Consider the following 25,301-nt stretch of genomic DNA (forward strand, 5'->3'; position numbering starts at 1 on the left):
TGGTGGAAATTCAGCTGCTTGTATTTGGCAATCAAAGGCAGAATTAAGCTCAGTTTCACCGCTGGGTTTTGAAATTAAACCTTCTCCTTCCAGCTCTGAACATTGCACTCTTCACACTCCACATGCTGGGACGCACGCCGACAGATGGGCCCATTATAGCCGAACATCTCCAGAGTTTTGGAACATCGCAGGGGCCTCGGCAAAATGGGAAAAAAACATGTATTTTTTTATATCAAATTGACCAGAAAAACATCTTTAGGGTCAATTGCTGCAACTTTGTAAGTCCCTGCTCGTGCTATGTTAAGTTCCGCCACATTAAGCCGACTTCACGCGGCGAGGAAGTGATTGTTTCAGGTGCCTGGTGTGGCTTTCTGTGCGCCTCTGCTCCATTACAGCCCTGCCAGAGGGGGGTGGCTCACTATCAGCTTCAGAAGAAACACATTTGCTTGAATAAATGAGGCACCATTAAAGATATAGCCACACTGAACGGCTCGTGAATGACACATTAAACATCGTCGTGTCCTAACCTTCCCGCTTCTGCCTTAATACGAGCCAATAAAGTTCACTGTTGTGCCATGCGAAGGAAATGAATTTGAATAAATTCAAAATAACAGCCAAATGAGTCCCAAGTCGGGGTTTAGCGCCGGTTCGCTCAGCTTTAGCCACTCCCTGGTTATACTAGAAACATACAAAACAGTGTGCAAATAGGAGAGTTAGAAGGTTATAAAAAGGACTACAAGAACGTAATTTATGAACAGGCGAGCTCTGAAGTGTCGGCTGTAGGAAAAACTACAGTGGAGTGTGACATATTTAGGATTTCAAGTCACATCAGGTCACGAGTAATGTCGCTTTATGGCCGCTAAGCTGAAACCACTCCAGGCAACGACGACGTTGTAAAGCATTAGGGTCTGAGCGGCGTGTTCCGCTATAAACAACCTTTTTAAAGTAAGAAAAGTCGGATTTATGTGAGGAAAAGTGAGCCCACACTCCAGAGTCGAGCCCACGCCTGCACCCGGAGCAGCTACAGATATATTGTGTCATATACGTTTTTAGAGCAACTTTCCTACTTGCAGAAATAGCAACAGCAATTCCATCCCGAGACACCGGGGACGTGCCGTAATAGATGGAAAAAAAGCTATTATGCAGCAAGGATTCCCCCACTCCACCCCGCTCCGACCTTCGCCGCCCTCGGATTCCAACCAAGGTCACAGTCTAGGGCGACGCACCAGAGGGAGCTTTGACTGATAGTTTAGTTTCCAGTTCGGCAGAAGTGCTGCGCCTGTTCCCCTCGCTGAAACCATATCAACACTGGGTGGAAAAGCCTGTGTTACACAAGTTTCCACATGAAAAGGGACCACAAACTAGGCTGAGCAGAGTTCTAAGAGGGGAATAAAGCCGCCTAAGACTAATCGTGCCGTCTATTAGGTGGCAATTTCCTGGCCATTGTCCAATTAGGGTCTAGGATCAAGATGGAGAACCAAGATGTTGAGAGCCACGGGCCTTTTAATTATCCCTCATTGTACTTACAAAGGAGACGCAGGCAGCCAGCAGCAGGATCCGGACCAGGAGGTCTTCAAATTGCTCCACCACCAGCTCCCACAGGGACTTGCCTGAAATATGCAAATAAACGTCACACGAGATAACGCATCACACTCGATTCAAAGCTTGAGCCTTTAAGTGTAAAGGATTTAAAGTGTGTCCTCGTGCTTAAGGGTGGGATGGATCTGCAAGGCGTATTGACATTAGCTCTGCAATGCTGACAGGCAGCTGTACAGCAAGACCATGGCTGTGTTTACAGAGGAGCAGTGGTGTGTGTGTCCATGGGTGGAAAGCTGCTGTAGTGTACACTCGCAAAGTTTACAGAAAAGAAAAAGACCCAGGCTCAAGACACGTAATCAGGTAGTAAAGGGAGGAGGATCGCAGCTCATTAGAAAAATCAATATTTACCTTCTTCAGCCGGGAGCTCTGTGGATGTCACACCATGCCGGTTGTAGAGGAATAAAATTGGTGGGGCCAGAGAGGGTGGAGAGGGTGGGGTTGGGGGTTTGGAAGAGAAAGACAAAGAGCAGTTAATACATTTGATTAACTCGGCCTGACTTTGTGATGCACGGACACGTACGAATCGTTCCGCTTGGTCATGATGATTAAAAGCTCCACGTAGGGAGGCAGGACGGCGACACTGTTGTTTTTCAAGTTACTGAGAGTTATGGCCTACTGTCATATTGGTACTGACGTGAGTAACTATCAGATCCAGCTCTAGGATTTATTCAAGGATGCTCAGCTCAAGATGTTTTAAAGTCCACCTTCGGTATATCGAGTTTAGCTGAAGGCATCCAGCATCGGCTCGGCTGGATAATGACCGTCAGAAAACATTACACGGATGTTGTAATAACAAACGTCTTCATAGGCCGCTGATACCAGCGTGATTGCTCATCTTGTAATGGTTAACTGTAATTACTGACTGTCTGCCGGCCCACAACTGTTTTCAAATCACCTGTGAAATGAGACCATGATGAAGCGGATGGAGTGAGTCCTCTCGTAAAATTAGTATCTCAGTTGTAAAAACTAATTTCATTTATTTTTATTCAGTTCCTATTTCTCAAATTTTCCCTTAATTTTGTAAATCTTTTACAGATGAGACGATGACAATGAGTCAGTTTATTTCTGGAATAGTCATTTGGTCTATAAAACTGAATTTAAAAAAAGCGAATAGTTTAAAAAAAAAAAAAAAAAAAAAGTTCAACACATTCCATACAGTCAAGTTGGCCTATTCAGGTTTGTTGCTTTGTGCGCCAAACAGTCCAAAATACAAACATATAACCAATATATTTACATTTGAGAGACTAGAAGCTGTTTTTGTATTTTCTCGTAATGAATGCACTGAAACAATTAGACTATCAAAACAGTACACACCTATTTTTGCAAATAATAGTTTCAACTTTAACATATACATCATCCAGGGCCCCTGAACACTCAGTTTAACTTTAAAAGAAACCACTAATAATTTTACATGGTGGATTCTTTCTTTCCTCAAAAATGTGCCACCTACAAAACTACTACTACCCTTTCAGCCTCACTTGTTCAGACACGTTAAATGATATGCCGATGACACTCAGATCTATTTCTATGCTAAGCCCTGGAACCTGAATCCCCTTGTCCCCCCTCCATGATTGCTCGACCACCAAAGACTGGATGCCCCTTCATTTTCTCAACCTCAAACTTGATAAACAAAATTTTCTGACTGGATTTGAAAAATTTGCCACTTTGTTCCATTTCACTGAAATAAAAACCTCCTAAGAAATCTGGTTTCATTTTTTAGGAGGTTTTGACTATCACTTTACAAAGCTTGTCCTCTACGGTTTTCCTCAGTTAGGAAATATCTAAAACCAAATATTTCTTGTTTTCTATAGATCTTGAACTCTTAATTCATTTTCAGGACCACCAGGTCACAGCAGCAGCAGCAGCAGACAAAGCAGGGCATTCCAGATGCCCCTTTACCCAGCAACACTTTCCTCCTGGGGGATTCCAAGGCTTTCCCAGTCCACATGAGATCAGTGAGTTCTGGGTCCACCCTTCCAGCTGGAAATGCCCAGAAAACCTTCAAAGGAAGGCATCCACAGGCATCCTAATTAGACGCCTGAACCACCTCGGCCGGATCCTTTTGAAACAAAGAACCAGTGACTGTACTTAAAGCTCCCTCTGGGTGTCCAAACTCCTCTTCATAGCCAGCCACTCTACAGAGGAAACCCACTTATTTTTTCCACAATCTCACTCTTCCACTCACTACCCGGAGCTCGTGACCATAGGTAACTGTTGGAATGTGTATCGACTGGTAAATCAAGTGCTTTGCTTTCTGGCTCAGGTCCCTGTTTACTACAACAGTGTGATGCAATGTCTGCCTAAATGCTGATGCTGCATCAGTCCATTTGTCTATCACTCTACTCTCCCGTCACACGTGAACAACATCTAAAGATGTTTTAATTCCTAAACTTGCGGCAGAGGGTGCAATCCACCAGTTTCCAGCAGAGTCATGGCTTCAGACTTGGATGTGCTGACACTCACCCCAGTTGACCAACGGAACCACATCATCTCTGAAAAAGATATGACGCCCAAACCACTCCTCACCCCAGCCTTGAAATCCCGTCAGTGATTATTACAAACAAGATCCAAGACAAGGGGCAACCTTGGCAGAGCCCAGCACCCACAGGAAACATGTCTGACTTGGTGCAGAGAATACAAACACAGCTCTCACTTTGGCTGTACAGGAACTGGGTACCTGACAACCCCATGGCAGCTTTCACAGGGTTCCCCAGGGGACACCGTAACTCCCATTACGCCTCACCAACTCTGCAAGGGTAACGAGGTGTTCACTGTTCCAAAGCCAGGATGGGATCAGCATTGCTCCTTCTCAGTCTGATGTTGGACAATCAGTGAGAGTCTCCACTCCAGCACCCTGGAACAAACTTTTCCAGGAAGGCTGAGCAGTGTGATACCCTGATAACTGGAGCCCTCCCATCTAGATTATTGTAATTCTCTCTACACAGGCCTCAGTCAACCTGCTCTAAATCAATTAACGTTGGTTGCCAGGCTACTAACAGGAAGTAGCTGTCAGTCCCACCTTACCCCTGCTCCTCAGCCCTCCACTGGCTTCCTATAAAATTCAGAATAACTGACAAGATTACATCTAGGGCACTGCATGACTTGCCCTCACTGAAGTTTTTTTTTAATTTCTTTGTTCCTCATTCCACTTCTCAGCCACTATATTTATCCATCCCTTGCTCCAACAGCAAAACAAAAGGTGATTGCATCTTTATCCCCAACACTTTGAAATCTTCTTCAGTCAATTAGATGCTCTGGACCTTTGGGCTGCTTTTAGCGCCTCCTAAAAAACCAGTGAACCCGTTTATAGACTTCCATCCATGTGTTTTTGTTCTGGTACATGTCTCTGCCACTGCACTGTGCTTCATTTTGTCATTTATTCTCACTTAGTTTTTTTTTCCTGTTTCGTTTATGTGTGTGAAGTACTTTGTGTGTCTGGGTTTGTTTGTCTCTGACTGCGCTGTTTCATATTATAATTTATTCTCACTTTGTTTGCCTTTTTTTGTGTGTGTGAAGCACTTTGTAACGGCGTTAAAATGTGCTAAATAAATGCAGCTTAACTTATTTGCATGATACTGTCTTTAAATACACACACATTAATGAAAAAGCAGTAAAAAATGCTAAATATTCACTGTTTCAGGCTTCTTGGATGTAAGAATTTGACTTAAATCATTATAAGTTGAATGTTTTTTTGATTGATGGAAGACCTAATTAGAGCTGTGGACATTTGTTAGGAACATTTTGGACTTTTTTTTCCCTTTCCGGCAGTGTTACTCACATTTTAAATTAACTGAGAAAGATTTAACAGTAATGGAAATAATCAATAGCCGGGGCCCTTTGTAAGAACACAACGTTTATTCTGGTCCTCGCTTATCCAGGAAACACTTTTTCTTTATCAGAGCTGCGGTGATGTCATTGACATTCATGGTGCAGCCTCAGCCTCTAAACTGCTGGAGTTTACTTCAGTGCACATTCTGCTTACTTACTGCATTTACGCCACTTCTTTACATCAGAATGCGAGTAGGATCCCACGAAAACAAACCCGACGACTCAAACGTCTTTTCTTTCAAATCAATTCTTGTCACTTTTTATCTGTCATTCGAAAAGGAAAGTTGATTTCTTTTTTTTTCAGTTTTTTGGCATTTTGAGACAGGCTGAGCATTTTATCCACTCTGATCCGAACACCCACCACACTCATGAGTCACTGGTGTGAGTAGAAAACACATCAGTCATGTTCTAAAAACGTTCCAATTGACAAGTACTGTTGATCAGTGTCGCCACAATGACACGCAGACATGCTTAGTCACCGCGTTTGTCAGGTTCTCATCAAGTCCGACGCAAAGTTATGACTGAACGGGTCCAATGCAGCAAACAACATCCATCACATCAGAAGGACTTGATGAGTGTTGATAGCATCGGTCTGATTGGCCTGCTTTCTGTTTGACTTTGTGCATATGTCTGACATCCAGGTTGCATCATGATTTATTTTTTTGGGGGGGGAATACATTTCATATGCCCCGACACTGGAGGGAACATGAGCTTCTACCACAGACTAACACCTTTACAGCATTATAATTCTTTAATCCATGCCCTCTCAGAACGGCTCATTATACAGTAAATACAGTAAGTGAAAGCTTGAATTACAGCATTCATTACGGAACGGTTGTGGAAAAGCAGCTATATTTAGAAGCCAGCGGGCTGGTAGCCCTAAATGACAGCAGTATTCTCCTTTGAGCAGTGGAAACCTCGTGTTTCTCTGCATGTTTTGACCACACTGTACAGCACGAGTATCAAACGTGACCGTGTGTGGAGCGGGCCTGGAAAAGAGGAAGGGCCATGACGTGAGCCCGCAGCCTCGGTCCAAAAACAAAAATACTGCAGCCGCTCACGTGCCGCTAGTGGAAAGAGAAATTATATGATTTATCGAGTCGTTTTTAGAATAAAATGAAAAAGCAATCTGCGAATTTCTTAGTGTTTTCCCACTAAAATGAAAAAGCTGTTTGATCATTTCAGTTGGTGGTTTGATTTAACAAAACTAAGGAGAGCAAGGAGGTGAAGTGGGGATTCTACAAAAACTTTACCGAGGACAAGCGTCCATTAGAGTTATTTATTGCAATAAACCACGCAATCAGGACTTCCAGAAACAGGAGGCAAAAGGCATAAAGTCAGTCAATCTTATAGGAAAGTTTGCCGCTCATAGCCCTCCCAGCAGAGGAAAGCAAGGTGGGGGTCAGTTTGTAATGACCGTGTCTGACTCTTCCACTAACAAGGCACTCCGAGGCCTCTGGAACCATTTGTGTGGGCCTTCAACAGTCAAGATAAGGCCTCCTGTGCACTCCAAGGTGTCAGGGTCAAGCTGGGCCTCCTCAGCACAAACAAGAGCGGATGAGAGACAAGCCTTCACATTAGAGAGCACACGGTTGATATATGAAATATGCACAAGAATAACACCTCACGCCTCGTGTCTGCAGAGAACTAGAATAAAACGCATTTTCATCACACCAGCTATTAAAGAACAGAGAAGTTCCTACACTGGCTTTAAACTAGTTGTGGATAATCTGTTAGAAAACAACCTTCTTGGGCAGACTGACCCTTGTGCAGAGGTCGTGCCTCTGCTCCAGTAAAGATCGTCCTCAGCCTGTATAATAATAGCTGATGAGTCATTGTGAATCGCTTTTCAAAAACTTGCTGTCTAGAGGGTTTTCAGAGTTCAGGTTGGACACGGTTGAACTCACGGGGGACTTTTGGCTGCACTCTGCCAGCAGCGGCAGCAGAAATGTGGAGAAGTGGGTTTCACTGTTTTCCATGCTCCACCAGTCTGACATAAGCCTGTTTCCCCATTACTGTGCCTCCCTGGTTGTATAATGTTTTTATGGCAGACAGGCTGGCTGGGACTGGAGTGCTGGAGACAAAGACGGACTGACTGAAAGGACAAGACAGAAGAGAGGGTAAGGGGAGGGGAGGAGAGGGTGGGTGGGTGAAGAGAGGGAAAAAGCTGGAGGTGTTGAACGGGGTTCCCCGGCTTCCCCCTGCCAAGGATTCCCTCCCAGTCATCTGGGCTGTGTCAACCCGAGGCTTGCCCAGGCGCATTCCTGAGTACTGACTTCACCTCGCTCTCCCTCTCCCTCTCTCTCTCTCTATGTCCCCACAGCTCCTTTCCACCTCCTCCCCTCCTCCCGACCCAGACAATGAATAAAAGAGGCTGTTTACGCACAGCAAAAAAAAAAAAAAAAAGTGAGCAGTGCCGAGCAGAGGGGAGACACTTCCTGGAGACAGTTGCCAACAACAGCAACATGGAGATGATTTCTGTGTCCAGAGAGTCAGGAAGCAAAGCAGGAAGCTGTCTATCTATCTATCGGCACTGCAAACAATGTGCTGATGAAGGAGCTCTCAGCGCAAGCTCCTCTCTCCCGTCTCTTTGGACTCTGACGGAGTCCATTAACAAATTACACTCCAGATTATTAGGACCCCCCCCCCCTCAGTAAACATCACATCTGACTGCGGTTAAAGCGGCGTTAACAAGCCGGAGTTGGAGCTGCCTCGTGAAAACTACAAACATGAGAAAGTTTTCTGCAGTTACCATAGCAACTTGGCTCATGAAGGCTCCTCGAAAACAAGCATTTCACAAGGTAATGTGCCAGTGTCTGTCAAAATTTACCAAGAATAACTGTTATGCAATCAGCGGGGCCTTGATGCAGCATGCTCGACTGCAGGCATCATGGTCTGAAGTGGACCAGCTCATTTCTGACCTCCGCAGGCTGCTAATGCACCTTTAGCATGAGTGGTAGCATGCAGACAAGCAGACACACCTCCACATAAACAGCCAGCGGGTTGAGTTGTGAACAGGGAGGCACCAGTGGCTGTATGCAGGTACAGAAGTAAGACCGGTGCTGCTTCAGACTCAAGCTCCAGGATCCCTCTGCACACGCCACGAGAATGTAAAACAGCCCTATAAATACCATGATGGTAACCCCTAATGATAGTTTCCTATATCCACTCAATCTCCTAATGTATTCCCCCACCGGAAAAGTCTGCATGCATTAAGCATATCAAATGTGAATGATAAATGTACCTCATTCTCCAGCCTAACGTTATTATCTCTGCTACACTGAGAGCATCGCAGTAGCTGCAGGAGAGACGTCTGGTGTCTGACAAAGTCAATGTTCATTTACATAAATGTCAGTCGAGGGCTTTCCTTCTCTAAAGAAGTCATACGCAACCATGCTAAGTGGGCAAGAGTCAGCAGCTATCTCCAGGCGCCCCAACGACCTGTGACAGCAACTCTTCATATCGGATCGGCAACAGTGGAACAGAGTCACTAATCACTCCTCTGCAACGTAATAAAACGAGGACATGAAGGCCTCAATGACTCCTCAGTCATTAAAGACCCAGAAGTCTGTCATGTTGGATTAAAGCTGCTCAAACACGTGGATCAAACAGAACAAGACTCTGAAGTCATGCTGGTGTCTCTTTATAGTTAACTTTGAGCTAAATGCCAACATGCCAATATGTGCACAATGGCAATGCTGATTTTTTCTCTAGATATGTTCATCTTTGTTTAGCATGCCAACATATGTTGGACTCGTTCTGACCACAGCACCAGATGAAAAGTCAGGGCATCTCTGAAGTCACAGCAAATCATCATCATTTGTTTGTGGACCACCATTTTGCAGCCTCATCTCAGGCATTTGGCCATCGCCATCTTGGTCTTTTGAAACTGGATCTAACAAGTGAGGCGTGAATCTGACTGAGAAGTCAAGGACACTGTGCACGATGGTACGATAGCAGCCTGATAATCACCAAGTAGCCCAACTCTAAAACATACCCCGCTTTATCATCTATTTTTCTCCAAATGGGACAACAACTTACAAAATAAACATCATGCTGTGTTGAGGGAGACTGGAAACTAGTGATTGAGACCATAAACCCATGAGGAACATGTTTGCTGAGGTAACAGATCAAGGGTGAAGTAGGGTCATTTTCTCATGGATTTATATACAATCCGACTTATTTTTACAACCAAAGAAGTCGCCACCTGCAGGCGTTAAGAAAAAAAATGGGTGTAAGGCACCTCTGTGTTGGCTTTACTTTTTTGGCTCCGAGGCTACGTCCATCTTTATTTACAGTCAATGCTTCCATCCCTCATTTCAGCTTGTATTTCAACTTTAAAGGGATGTAAACAATTGAGGAGCTGCTTTAAATGTTTTATTATATTAGTTTGTACAGACAGGTGACAAATCAGAGGAAGAACCTGAACCTTGGACTCCACACTGATGGGGTCTGGTGGCTCTGTTGAGCTTTGGGGGACATTTTGCCATCATGGTTTGGCTCCACTTGTCCCCTTAGAGGGAAGGATCACACCAAATCAATACAAGTCGTTCTGAGCGATCATCTTTATCCAATAAAGAAGCAATGCTCTCATTCATAGAGCACAAAGGGTCACTAAACGGTTTGATGAAAGTGATGTGAATCACATGCTGTGACCTTCACAGTCACCACATCTCAACACTTAGAGGAGATTTTTAGTCGACGTATTTGACAGCAGACTCCACCGCCGTCACCAAAACACCAAAAGAGAGAATATCTTTTGGAAGAATGGTTTAATACTTCTAATAGAGAGCTGTTCTGGTGGCCCAACACATAACTAAGACACTTACTGTTGTTTTTTTCCATTAATTTGTCACCCCTCAGCGCTTCATATTTGTAAGGAATTTAAATGTCATTGAAAGCACAGTGCAGTTTATGTCTCGCTATAATTGATTACAGGGGAAAAAATTTGCACCATTCATTGAGATATTTGGAAAACATTGCTGCATATTTGAGGTTTTTGCAACTAATTTTCAAATACCAACTCAAAGTGTGTTTGAAGCACCACACCAGAGAGTGTCGAATTAAATTAAATGGGTCAGAATTTGTTTCAGCCCACAGTAGAATTTCCACAACAGCACAATGAGACAGAAGCTGCAGTAACATTTTTCCAACTAGCATTAAGCAAACGTTTTAAAACCTGCTGACACATCCAGACCAACAGTCTGAAATGCCTCACATACTCAACAAAGGAAAGACATAATGGTTTTCATTTCAGCGAGAGGCAAAATATATTAGCATGCACAGCAGGAAAAAAGGGGCACCAGTGGAAAAGGAGCGGGCTGTCCTGCTCGGTGCAATTAATATTATTTTAGCTGCAATGTTTGATTAACTGATCAGCTTGTAATTCTCCTCATGCCGAGGACGCAGAGAGGAAATTCCATCAACTGTCAAAGTTGCACGCAGATAAGCTCTTTTGTGTTGTTCGTCTCTGAAAGGCTGTCGTGTCAGAAGAGGAGAATTAGCTTCAAAGTGGAGATTTTTATCTTTTCTAGCCAATTAAGACAGCAAATAACATGAGACTCAGCTCAGTGGCTGCTGCAGCTGCCGATTGGCTGAACCGTCTCTGACGTCATCGAGCTGTGGTCAGGGAAAAAGAGACTGGATTTTTCCTTTGGTTGTTGCTCGGGATAGTGCATGCTGAAATCAAACTGCAGCATCACTCTCACATTTGTCCTGTGAAAGATCTACCAATGCATGAGAGTGTCCTGTATATTTTAGTTTGGTTTGTTTAGGACAAACACAAACAACACGTTTTGGTTCACCGGATTAGGACCTTTGAACATCATACGTGATCCGAGCAGCGATAGACTGAAACCGCTGATGATCACTGAAGATAAGACATCTGTGTTTATGCAGATACTGTAAATAAATATGGGCCCTGACTGCACACATATACTGCTCACTGCACATTAGATTCAGGTTTAAACAAACACTCCAACTCGCACAGAGAAAGAGCGCCTTGCCCCTCGTTTTTAACCGCTCACAGCACGATCGGCTCTGCTGGCAAGTTACAGAGGAAAAGGAAAAGAGGCCTGTCAACTGAGCAGGACATGCATGAGGTGATTAGCACAGAGCTGATATCTTGTCAGAGCTCAAAGCTTCCTCTTTAAGGTCACAGCTGTGCAAAGAGCCATTTTTTGAACATCTCGACAGGCTAGGAGGATGGCACCCGGCCGCCCAGTAGCCAACTGGAGAAGCTGAATGCCGTGAAAAATAGTCAGCAATCCCCCAAACGGCAGACCGAAATATCTGTGTTAACACCAAGCTATTAATAGAGTTTATTCTAGGTTTAGAAACCAGAACGACACTTTTATCCAATCAAATGCCTGGTACAGTACAACTTTAAGGATCTGAGGCCTGAGGCAACAGAAGCCCGTCAAAGTAGTGAAAACTTCAAACTGAATTTTAAAAAAAATTAAAAAATATACACCCACTGACACAAGAGCAGATGGTGTGACACAAGACAGGCTTCTACACGCCCATGTTGAGTTACACTACCCTTTGGTTTGCCAAAATGATATTAAGTCCAGTGATGGTCTATATTTTTAACAAACCTAATGAAAAGGGCAAAACTAAGAACGACTTGATGCTACAAACAAGTTTTGTCTGCACAGTATCTCGTTCCTCTGTGCCGTGGAGCTGCATTGTTGTCCGAAAATATTTCAGAATCTCACCAGTGAGCCACAGCGTTTCACTGGGCGACATGTTCCAGCATCACCACAAATCAGGACGCTGTAGGTTATTTTGAGACAATTCCACATACGGCGTCCTGCTGCCATAAATACTCAACACTGACACTACCAGAGCATCCAATCTACAGCTGAAAATATGTCCCAGTAAATGCACGTATAAGCAACATCTGCTAAAAAACACAAAATACAAGAATCCCACAGTGCTCAGCTATTAACTGCCCTTCAAAATAAAAGTCTACATTCATAACAGATTTTAAAAATGGGACCTGTAGGCGTGGCGCTGAAGTATGGAAAGCACTGAGTGACAGACTACCATGTGTTTCTTTTGGTCTTTTAATAAGATTTGTTAAAAATGACAAATAGTTATATTTATCACCAGCTTCACTCTTTAAAAACTGCCATCATATCTTAAGCTGCTGCATTATGGTGGCATTTTAGATCAATTTTCTATAATGTAGTGTTCAGAATGGGTGCCATAATTTAGAACAACACAAATTAAACCATAAAACTCTGCTGAAATGCCATTTATGTTCTGTATATGTTAAAAAGACCTTTTCAAAATGTGCTACTGGTGACATGCGACCAATCAGATTGTTCTGTGGGCGGGACATTGACCACAGATGCATCAGAGGTAAAGTTTTTAAATGAAAATATTTAAATGGAGAGTCACTTAAAAAACACAGATAATCGGGAAAATGATGAATATTGGATCCGACAGTCGGCCAGGCTGATGATGAGTCGACCCCCGAGTAGTGTTGAAAAAAGTTGACTGGATGAGATGAAACTCTGACGACAGTCCTGTAGATGGCCACTTCACTATTATGCTCTCTCGTATTTTTGCTTTTTTTAATTTAACCCTAACTGTATTCATTCCTGTCGCATCAGAGTCAAACTTCTGGTTCACTTTTAAACATGCTCTCCGACACACATCCATGTAGCCAAATGCTCACTTCCTTTCTTTGACCTTTTGTCCTGGTTCAAATGAATGCATGTTGTTTATTTGTGTGTGTAAGTTCTTTAAAAGCAAAAAAAACCGAATTCCTTCTGTGTCTACGCACTCTTGGGCAATAACGCTAAATCTAATTCCAGGATGCTCTAATGTGTGGGATGGCAGAAAAGGTGGAAACAAAGGGTTTAAGATCCAAACACATGACTTTTCTAGAATTATTTTTCCAGACACCAACAAGCTCCACACGCTATTTTACATGCAGCTCTTCATCCTGCACTCAGATCTCCATTTTCTTGCCGGTGCACCAGTGAAACACCTGTGAGCATCCATCTCCTCAGCGGACCGGACTGTGCTGCAGCAGGAGCATCCAGGCAGAGCGTCAAGAGCGCCGTGACTCAACATCATCTCAGCGCGAGAGCAATGACGGTGACTGACAGATGCAGAGGTGGGAGGGAAGAAGGCAAGACAAGTGACAAGCTCGAACAGGATCACAGTTCCTTTGAAGGCAGCTGGGCAGGCACACACAGAGCCCACTAGAACAGGGAAGTGACTCAACACCCCAAGGACTTCAAATTACTTTTCTACAACTTAGCTCTCCTTTCTCAGCCCACATAACACCGATACTATTAGCACAGTTTTAACTCTCCGCTGGACAATTTGCAGTCAAGTGATTGAGGAGCGTACGGCGACGTGCAGTCATGGCGGCGGCGTGGAGGAGGAGCAGGAAACAGTAACAACGTCTCTCATATTTCAAACGCAGGAGCGAGTAAGTCAGGCCGCTTTCATGTCAAGTTGCACAACAGGAAGAGAAACAACACAGTGAGAAAGATCCCACTAGAGGAAGTTGTAATTAATATTTGTAGCAGAAACTGCGGTGAAGAAAGTGCAGCAACGTTTTAGAATCGTTGCAAAGGACGGCATCACTTCACTCCATCAGTGACGGAAAAACAGACACTTTATTGGTGCCGGAGGTTCTCTTCATTTAATCAATAAAATGACATAAGTCGGTTAAAATCAACAGACGCTCCGGTGCAGGGTTTGATAACAGAAGAGAAGGCCGATTGGTTTGTTTTGATTGCCCAACACGTCTAACATCAGACACTGTGTGATGATGGTGCAATGACATGCATTACTAGGTTGTTTAACCTGAATACGTTGCACAATTCTGCTCCTCTCCTGGAGGGAGTGTCAGGTGACATTTTTAAAAGCCTAATTGGAGAAGGCCCTCCAGCTGTGCAACGCAATTTTTAAAAAAAGAAAAGATAGAAAGGGATTTATTTAACACGCTTTGATCAATAATGCTTCTATACTCAATTACGCTTTTAACATTTTAAAGCCTGGAGGACTTCAATCATGACGGAGGAACTTCTTTTAGATCTTAAATGTTAGAAGGGAAGATGAATCAATCAATTAACGCATTCTTAGGAGGGGATTTTTTTTTTTTAAAAAGGCCATCTTCCCCGGACACTCCTTCACCTGAAAGTCTTTGAAAATTGCTGTCAAGGGACCTTACCTTGAAAAAAAAAAATAATAAAAAAAGTTGATTGCTCATGGGGACAATGTGCCCTTTTACTGACACTCTCCGAAAACGAACGCAGTGCACCTTTGAAATCGGGGATGTGAGTGCACAGGACACAATCATCAGGAACCGCAAGCTGTAACAGCACAAAGCGTCTCGGTGCACCCACACACACACACAGACAGGGTGTGTGTGTGTGTGTGTGTGTGTGTGTGTGTGAGAGAGAGATATAGAGGCTTGTGACTTCCTCTCGTCTCCACTACATCACAACCAACTATCACTTCACAATGAAACTGATAAACTGTCTTGTAAATTGAGGTGCTTGTAGTCCTCCACAGTAAATTAAGTGGATGTTTGTGGATGAACTCGGAGAGGTAGACCACGAATGGAAGGTGTGAATAAAAGCCTCCTTCCTGCAGCAGCTTTACAGAAAAAGGCTGCACCAGATGTGGTGGCTAAGCTAACTTTCCAACATCTCAGAAAGGGATTAGAAACTGTGTGGGGGGGGAGGTTTCTCTCAGTAACAGCACATGAAAGCGTCGACAGAAAGCCACAACGCCTAGACATCTCTTTACTTACAAAAAAGCAACATTTTATGCGTCTCCCCAACATCAGGAAAAGGAAAAAATCCATCCATAAAAAGGTCAAATTAATTATTTGAAGCTCTTCTTCCTAATGAGACAAATTAATGGATACTACAGTTCAGTGGGTGTTGCCATGTATACCATGAGAAAGGACAAAAAATAAAAATCTGGTCAAAATATGTAACCTCACGGTGGTTTGAACCCATTTTTGAACTCCAAATTACCCCAAGATGTAATGAGGCAAGACGCACTCTCATCACATTTTAATTGAGGAGGGACGACTAACAGCTAACAGACATTTCTGGAAACCGGCCACAGTTAAACTCCCTCATCCATCCCAGAGATCCACATGAACCGTGAGCCACTTCGGGCCCACAGTGTCACATCTGAGTCAAACATGTCACATTATCTTTCAGCACGTCGAAGCCTCCTCATGCAGACACTCGGAGCAGCACATCATCATTTTCCTCCTCCCATTTGCTTTCTCGTGTCCAAACACTGAGCTCAGTCCCACGGCGGAGATGTTGTTTGTGGACACGTTTCGGGTTAATGATCCTGCTGATAATGAGATCCTGCTAACCAGACAGTGCACACATGTCAAGGTGAGCAAGCCACCTCGCTGAAACAAAACCCCCAAGCCTCACACGGAGTCCTTGCCTCATGTGCACAGTTTGTGGTTTGTGAGCAGAGGGGAAGGAGCCCTTTAGCAGGCGTACATCACTCTGCAGAGACACGAACTGAAGCGGTAAACAAACCCACACCGATGCTGTTTTTAACATTTGTGGCGTGTAAAGAAGCAGTGGATAACCCCTGTTGTAGTTACTAAGTCCCAAAATGGAAAAAAGGGTATTCCCTCCCTCTAGTATTTATCTGCAACGCTCTCACACAAGGCAGGAAGTTCACAGCTAAAAGCAAAAGAGATGTTATCTGTGGCAAGACGTTGCTTTTTTCCATGAAGTCATCACGAGCCCCTGGGTAGAGTGGCTGGCTGCAACAAAAGGGCCACTGTTTGACTGGCACAATGTGCCGCTCTGCTCCACAGCTTGGCCGCACATGCAAATGACAGGAGAGGAGTGAAAGGTGTGCAGATGTCAGGTCCCAGCTCAGCATGAAAATACTTAACGTGTGTGCATGAGCTGCTTTGTGATCCACAGAAGTGATATATTCACCTCAAAGGCATAAAACTGGCAACTTTACATGCTGGTTTGACAACAGCACTGTGCCTCTGTGATCTTTATCACTCTGACACTGTCCACTTTAAACAACACATGCACTTCCGTGTGTTATCTTGTAATTTGAACTGTAAAGTACAGGCCACGTGAAGAACAACTGTTGAAAGTGAAAACAGGTTGTTCAAGATTTTCTGTTTCATTATCTTCAGCTCTTCATCCTCTTCCACCCCAGTAGCCTTCCTGCCCTGCACTTCCTGATCCCTGTATGACAGCCTGGGATGTCTGTCCTCACACAGCTGCTCGTACTGTGTCCATACCCAGCCACAGAGGGCTTGTTTTCCATGAGATATCAGCTTTTTTTTTTTTTTTTTTCGGCTGCCGTTTTGAGGCACTTGACATACTTTCAGAGCAGACCTGACACGAGGAGAGACTGAATAAAGAAGAAGCTGGATTGTTTAACTAAATTGGTTTATTTGTGTCGTATTTCTCCTCTGCAGATGTGTTTCCAAACTTTACCCGGTGCGGTGTGAGGTGAATGATCCAATGCGGGCATGTGCATCAATGAATGTGCCACTTATATTTCCACTGACTGTGCGCCACAGGGAATACGGTGGCTTTTTACGCGCACGATCTGCCTCAGCTTGAAATCTAACGGCAGTGGAGGGGTTTCCTGGCAAATGAATCGATGCAGGCTCTCATACGCACCACGTTTGACTTAAAAGAAAAAAAAAAGAGAGAGAGAGAGAGAGAGAGAGAGAGAGGGGAAATAATGTAGACAAACTACTCACCGTTCGGCCCATATTTCTCCAAACTGACTTTGACCTGCTCCAGAGTCAGCCCGGTGTTTTCGTTCACACTGAAGTTGTCTAAAACTTCAGTCGCCGATTTAGTGTGCGCATTTTCCATCTTGGTGGACCGGGCTTAGATGATCAGATCGAAATGCATGCAGCTGAGTAACATCTACTGAGGCAACCTGGGGGTGTGTGCGGGGCTTGAAACAGCAGTAATTTCCACCGATGGGCGTTGAGGCGGCTCGGTTTGCTCTGTCACCTGTCTGTTCCCCCCCTGAAGAAAAAGCTCCGGATCCGCGGTTCAGACGCTGTTGTCTCTCTGTTGCTCGACTGCCGCTGCTACTTCATCTCCATCTGAAGGTGTGCTGTGTCTGTGCCGGCGCGGACCGCCTCTCGGCTGTTGAGCACTCCCTCCTGCGCTCCCATTGGCTGCGCGTACCTGAGCGCACGGTCCCGCTGCCTCCTGCAGCCACTTCAAACATCAGGACACGTTACGCGTTGAGTGTAGTGGAGCTTCAGATACTTGCGCTGCTGTTTATTGCTCCTGATTGGGGGGGATTTATCTGTTTGATTAGAAGTTCACACAGAGCTGGGAACAAAGTGCGTCTTTTAGGGGGACTCTAGTTTTTAAAGCCCTCTGCGCACAATGCAAACTGCCGCTGTTTATGGCGCACAGAGTGGGAGTGTTAGTTGTGCACAACACTGTGAACTGAACCTCAACGCAGCCCCGAGGCCAGCTGCACAAAGACTGTGTTGATCGAGTCAATTAGGACGGTTTTTAGTTTTCCTCTGAAATGCTGCAAGACAAAAACGACTAATTTTCAGATAGCAGCTCCACCCTCAGGGCTGTTTTCCACTGACAGCGGACGGGAAAGGGACAAAACATGGCCTGTAATTGGATTTTGATAGCAATTCTGCAGAGTCAGAAAGGGAAGAATGTTTCTATGAACAGCAGGAATTTCTGAATTGATGCATTTGTTTCACTCATTACTGAATACCCCCCAATCATTTATCATTCTAAATTCTTTGACTAAATTCACACATGACCAGAGAAGGAGCTTGAACTCACAGCTTTGTCAGCACGCTTAGTTTGAAAATAATTAGACGGAACAGTGGAGAATGAGAGAGAAACTGTATTTGTTAGATTTGAACCGTTAAAGCTGCCCAGGCAGTCACACAAGAATGATGGCCAGCAGGGACAGCACGACTTTATTGTGTTTTTATTCCCAATAATTGGTGCATTTGTGTACTGAAAAAAAAAAAAGACTTGGAAGCTATGAACAGCAAACAGTAATTGCTAAAGCTTGGCATATTTTCTCCAAGTTGCAGATAATTGGAAACAAGGCTGACACGTTTGTGGACAGCAGGCTTGATGCTGTCGAACTGCTGGAAGATCTGGGAAAGTAACACAAGGAGTGAGTCTCTGTTGTGTTTTCTCATGTTTATTCTATTTATTTGCAAGGTATACGCTTTTGCAAACAAGAAAACGCAACAGAAACACTAAGCGTATACCAAAATAACAAAAAAAAGAAAAAAAAGTAGTAGGACACGGATTGAAAAACAGCAAAATCAATGTGGTTGTCATGTCCTGTCACTTAGCAAGTTGCATTTTGAGCTGCACAAAGCAGCAGCTGAGCAGAACGTCTCAAACTCTTGACAGCTGTGTTCTCCGTCCTTGCGATGTTGCCAGACTGTTCTCTCAAGGGGACTTGGCAAGAGCGTCCTTCTCGAGTCCATTCTTGGCTGTGCTGGTACTGAGAAGCAGTCTTTTGAGTTCTCAGGACCAAGGTTGAATGCCACTGACTCAGAGGATGTTTGCAGATGCAGGGTTTGAACTCAGGAAGTCCAGCGAGAGGACAGTTCATCTGCAGGGAGAACGGAATAAAAGGACAAAGTGCTTTGACAGACAAAGCAGAAGCAGGATACCAGAATCTGACATGGCAACCGATAAGAAAACAAGAAAACAGCAGACAAAACGAGCAATGTGGCGATAATAATAAATACATGTAAACTAATAAAAGCAAAACATATAAGCAATAAAACGTCAGCATCATATTGAAAAAAAAAAGGGTTTCAAGAAGTGATTTTAAGGGTCATTGATTCTACAGCTCCTCAGGCAGGTCCCTCCAAAGCTGAAGGGCCCCTTAAGATTTAAGCCTCGACCTTGGACCCCCCCATCTGAGCATCTAAAGCTTGAAGCTTAAAATCAATTTCAAAACGAACAAGGAGTCGGTGGAGAGAAGTCAGGACTGGGGTGATGTAGTGTCATCTGTTAAAACCAGCAAGAAGCCGAGAGCGCTGCTGTTTGGAAGACTTTGGGTTCGTGACAGAATGAAGGGAGCTGCAGTGGTTGAAAATAAATGACTTGTGAGTGCATCAGTTTAATTTTGGATGGTTTTTAACTAAAGGAAGCAGAACTTCTTTGATTTGTGGCTCAAAGGTTCGGTGTGAGTCAATTAATACTCCATTAAAATTCCTGGCAACAGGCGACACATTAGCAGAGGAGCGACAAAGACTGTTCTAAACGACACAGTGTCAGGGATTGAACAATATGATTTCTATATATAATCTGTATGTATGACTCTGTGTACAGTTAATAAAGTAAAACATATAAAAGACAAATAATAATGCTAATAATAATAACAATGGTGTGTCAACAGCATGAAAACACAATAAAAATGTTCTCATTACAGTTTTGAATTCAGTAAAAGAACAGATACTACTTTTGTCCAATATATTATTAGTATTAGACATGACATCAGCAGATAATTAACGTTAATATTAATGCATATTATAAGTAGAGTTTTGCTGTTGTAGCTCACCCAGGTTCAGTTTGTTTTATCTGCTTCACATCCAGTTTGATAGATTGGGCTTGAGGCCCCCTTCAGTGGGTTGCAAGATCACAATTGATGAGATTGTGAGATTATTAACGAGGCGTGAAAGACAAAAACAATTAGACGCATCAATTTATAGTCACTTTTGGGACCATTTCTTTCCAGTTTTTTGCTTTTTGTGATAATTGAATATTTGACCTCTTGTTAAATATCACAAAAAGACAGTGGTGGTAAATATTGTCCAAAGCTGCTGTTATGATGTTTAAACTTCCCCCTTTTTCCTGAGACACAATGGTTGCATCCTGGCGCTGAAATGATTCATTTTTATGAATCCATAGTTTGTGTCGAGTGACTTACAGCATGAAGTCACTTTTCTTGTTTATTCTGGTCCAAATCACTCCCTTTGGCCCACTGCAGCCGCCCGGTTCAACCAGACACACACACTTACGGCAGCGACACATCAAAATGCTCATTCGCTGCGACTTCTGGCAGCACTCGCGGTCTTGTCGTAATTGGTGGCTTCACTGCATCAGAAACAAGTGCAACGCTGCTCACTGCCTGCACAGAAACCATTATTTTGCATATCATTTACTAAGACCCTTTGGGGACTTGAACTTCCTGGAAACCTGTTGTTTCCTGGAAAACAGTAAAGGTGACCTCATATGACACGGACAGAGGGTGTGAGCGAACGTACAGCTCTCCCGCCCTTTTTGTGCCTGTTGGCAAATCGGATTGCCTTTCTCCTTGAACCGGCGTCTCATTGGTTGAACCTTCTGAACGATGCCTCACCAGCACTGCCTCAATCCATTACAAACCTCCATTAAACTCTTACTGTTTACAATGCTTTGCAGCTTCTGACTGGGGAGCCCCTGTAGGGTTGGCACTTATGGGGGAAATCAGCAGTTTATTGATGCAGTGGCAGAAGTTTAATGAATTTGCCCATTCATGGTCGACTGGGGAGGAATAAGCCAGCTGAACGCGAGCAGGGAAACCGGTGTTCCAGATTTCCCTTCCATCACTTTATCCTGAGTGTAAGGTTACTGCAGCACAATCTCCCCACAGTATGCGGACTCTGAAATGGGTCTACTGTTGGAGATCACAGGCGCTGGACTGGGACCTGGTTGGGCACAAAGTATAAAAGGAACAGGGTGCTCCAATTCTGTCCCTGCTCACAGCTGGCCTCTTCTCTCACAGCAAAAAAAAAGTGTATTTATATCTGGAGCTTACGTAACTTCCAGAACTGCCGTCTGGAGGATGGTAGCTGGCTACATGAAGTTCTCGGATGCTAAGTGCCTACAAGTGCCCTCTCGCTTGCTTCGGAGGTTCTGTCTTTGCTTCTCCTTCAATATTCAAATCCAAAGATTTTCTATTTTAAAAACCAGACCTCACCGGAGCAGATCCCCAGCAGACAATCGAGGCTACATCCACAGGTTCCACTCATGCTGCTCGCTGCCCACTCACGAGCGCAGTCAGGGAGCGAGATTCTGGTTAGTCATCGGCAGCATCGACTTATGGTGTGAAGTTCTCCTTCAACTTGTGTTTGCGCGAGCTAAAGCCTTTGCATCAGGCGTCGCAGTGACATAAATTTCAAGAGAACCCCTTCGACGCCAAAGCTCTTATGAAAAGGAAATCCCCACCCTGACCCCCCTCTTTGGCTCGCTCGATCTTTCCCTTCAGTGGCGCACACTGGGGGACTGTGCTAGCCTCGGTGCCAGTCACACAACATTTTCCACACAGCACTGTCAGCCTTCCAATACCATTTGCCTTCCCCTTTTGCTTGCAGCAGTTCATTTGCATGAGGGAAATGAGCCGTGGCCTCTCAAGCATGAAAAAAAAAAGAAAAAAGAAAAAGAAATTTCACTCCACCTTGCACGTGATGTTTCACAAACCTCCATCTAAGACGAGGCGTGACACTCTCTCTGCACCTGGACCTGAGAGTTCGATGTGACAGTGAGATTTTTTTTTTTTTTTTTTATTCAACTCAGGCAAACAGCCACCCTTGATGTTTTTCGTGGAGCTCCGCTGCTGGTGCTGCAGACTTGGGGGACAAACAGCTGCTGCTGCCATTGACTTTGAATCAAGGAGATGATGGTGATGCGAGTCGCCCACAGTCTGGAGCAGCTGTACCTGACAAGCAGCCCAAGTGGCAAGTCAACCCCCGCCCAGCCTCCTCGCCATTAATAAACCTCTCCCCTCTTTCCCCCCCGTTCTCCTTCCCCTCTTCCCCGTTCGGGGGTTCTGCACATCTGTGAGAAAGTCATCATTTCACAGTCTGGCGCAGCAGGATGCTCCGCCGCCTGTCAGCCCCTAGAAGAGAAGGCGAATGTTTTATGTCAGGGGAGAAAAGTCTGCTTTAATGCCGTCTTAATACCAACTGAATATTTTAAATCCAATTTTTTGAATGATATTTTAAACAGCGGTACAGTGTTAAGGAGACATGAACCTTTAAGAGCATCAGAAAGACGAAGCAACGTGCTGCGTATCTGTGTCATTATACTCACAATGGATGCATTAATATTAAAGCACCCTCTGCTCTGAGACATGTTGCACCCAGCTCCTATTTTATACCATAAAGTGATCACACATTTCCCAAAGTGCAGTTCTGCCACATATGCAAAGATTTTTTTTAATGTGAGCATGTTACTTAACACCTTCAATAAGACATAATTTAACAAGTTGTGATATTAGTTGCGGTGAAACACGACACCAACAGCAGACAGAGAGTTTATATTTATAGAAAGGCAGAGCTACTTTTCCGTATTCTCTCGTGGGTGTCAGTTTTCCACAGTTATGGGCCTGAAGTTCCACTTGGAGGCTGGTTTCCTATCACAGTGGATGCTCCCTGTTTGCAGCCAGGCTCACTGGTCAGAGTCTGCTGAGGATATTACAGCTTTGCAAGCCCAGTCTTGACTTCTTGTGAAACAATTTTTGGAACAACTGTTTGTCTGGACAAGCATTTGACCAATGGGATTTAACCAGCGGACAGCACTGCACACATACAGCAATGTCAGACTCACAACGGACACAAAAAACTAAAATGGGAATCCAGTAGAACCACAGATATTATATATTTATTCAATGTATTCTTTTTCCATGTCAAACTCAGACCTTGATATAAAAGATAGATGTTGCCTCCAGGTCTGAAAAGTGAAACCAGTGCAGATTCAGCAGCCAGCAGGAAGCGACTTCTCTGGTTGGAAAAAGAAGTCGGATTGTATAGAAATATATTTAAACACTTCTCATCGATTTGTGACCTTAGAAAACATTTTCCAAATGAGTTCATGGTTTTAATTTCTAGTTTCAAATGTACTTTGATACAGAATGATTTTGTTTTTGTAAATTATTTTGCCCTTTAGAGTAAAATTGGTGCGAAACCAGGCTGTGTCCTCAGGTTCTCAATCAGATCCATCCCTCAACCAGGATGGTGATGGTCAAATTCCTAACTCAGTGTTTTTGTAAACTGTAGTCCACAAACGACTGGGTGATGCCATGATGGCTGTGTCTGTCTTTTACATAGTGTCTATGGGCTCATGTAGTCTGAAGCTGTTTGCCTCAAACAGATGTGAAGGACGAGCTGGAGACAACTTTCTAACTCCACAGACTTCAAATAAAAGATGGAGGTAGCGAATATGACGTTACTGTTGTTTTGTGGATCACATTTGGAAGCTTTGAGTAGTTGTGATGGTGGTCGTCTGAAGTTAGATGTAATAAGTGAGGGGCAGATCTGACTGAGAACCTGAGGACACAACACACATTGATAAGGAAACCCTGCCTTGTCGTCTGTTTTGCTCTAAGTCGAACCATAATTTACTAAATGACCATCATGCTGTGTTTAAGGAATTTAGTGATTTGAGACCATAATCTCACCAGGAAAACGTCTACTGATAGAACAAATCAAGTGAGAAGTAGAGTCATTTTCTCATAGACTTTCAATACAATCAGACTTCTTTTTACAACCAGAGGAGTCGCCCCCTGCTGGCCGTTTGAAAAACATACAAGTTCAGGACACGTCCATGTTAGCTTTTCTGACCCAGTGGCTTCACCCATCTTTTATATACAGTCTATGAACACAACAAAAGGTCTCACACAACCGTAAATCTCCTTTGATGATCATAGATGTGTCGGATTACTGATCTTTGAAGATGTTATACTTCCAAACTAATTTTTCGTTGAACTCTAGATTCCAACATTTCATCAACCTATAAACACATACTATCACCGCTGCTGGAATACAATCATTTCCTTGCATTCACATAGTATGTGTTGCCAGAAAAAGACTGAAAATTGAGTAATTCCATATAGGTTGCATGTGTAAAATGAGCCCAAGCAGACTTTGGTAAACATCCTAAGTCAGGATGCTGACCGAGAAACATAATCTACATCATAATACTTTGTTTATCAAAAGTTTGCAAAGATTAGCCACAACAAGCTAATGGCAAAACCCATCAGGGGTGCACGTCATAGACCACGAGTTTAACATTTCACTTTTAACTCGTACGTGTTCATTCTTCCTTTAACGTTAGCATTTCACTCGATTAGACATCACCAAGTTATCTGAAACCATCAAATCTGATGTGTTTAGAGTTTAATCAGCCTCCACGTCGATATATTTTGAAGGACACCAGTGACGTTACAGAACATTAAACCCAAAGTGCATGTTAACAGCAGTGATTTTAATTCACCTGTTGAGGCTGTTTAAGTGAGTTTTCTATTAGTCATTTTTGCTCCCTCTAATATCGCCCATCTAAACCATCTGAAATGATCAGAGCGATTATATCGGCCGTGATTAATGTTGGTTTTTGTGTGTGATTAAACCGCACAACCTTTGACAGCCCACTTTCTACACTTGTCACTATTCATTTTCTCCCCAAAGCCAACATTTCAATAGAGCATCGCACACACATCATCATCATCATCATCATCATCATCATGATCACCACCACATCCAGGCAGGCAGGCAGGCAGGCACACAGTTTGCTGCTCAATCATCTCTGGACGGGATGAGTCACCGTGCAATGACGGGGCTCATCCTGTCAATCAGTCTGTCTGTGATGGAATCAAATGCGGCATATGAAGCAATTACTGATGATGTGTGTTTAATGGGCAGCCCAGCGCAGGCCGGCGCTGTGCATTTGGTACCACGCAGATAAACAGAGCAGATGCTGCGCTCACGACTTACCACCAGCATCTGATCGCTTGTTTGTGCTAAAAGACAGCTAACCCCCAAAAAATGACAACTCAATAAGTGATCAGCTGCTGTTGTAATTAAGTAATGAATTCATTTATCACAA

General features: G+C 43.8%; 1 long non-coding RNA gene across 1 annotated transcript; it reads right to left on the reverse strand.

The window, feature by feature from the left end:
* Positions 1–1,525: 1,525 nt before the first annotated feature.
* Positions 1,526–17,534, reverse strand: LOC103372551 (uncharacterized). The gene is made up of 3 exons (XR_521004.1): positions 17,174–17,534; positions 1,948–1,965; positions 1,526–1,610 (listed from the first exon to the last, which is right to left on the reverse strand). It is a non-coding gene; the product is annotated as an uncharacterized LOC103372551 (long non-coding RNA).
* Positions 17,535–25,301: the final 7,767 nt, after the last annotated feature.

The sequence above is a fragment of the Stegastes partitus genome, unplaced genomic scaffold (assembly GCF_000690725.1).
Source record: "Stegastes partitus isolate 25-593 unplaced genomic scaffold, Stegastes_partitus-1.0.2 Scaffold1778, whole genome shotgun sequence".
In the NCBI taxonomy this organism is placed as follows: Eukaryota; Metazoa; Chordata; class Actinopteri; family Pomacentridae; genus Stegastes; species Stegastes partitus.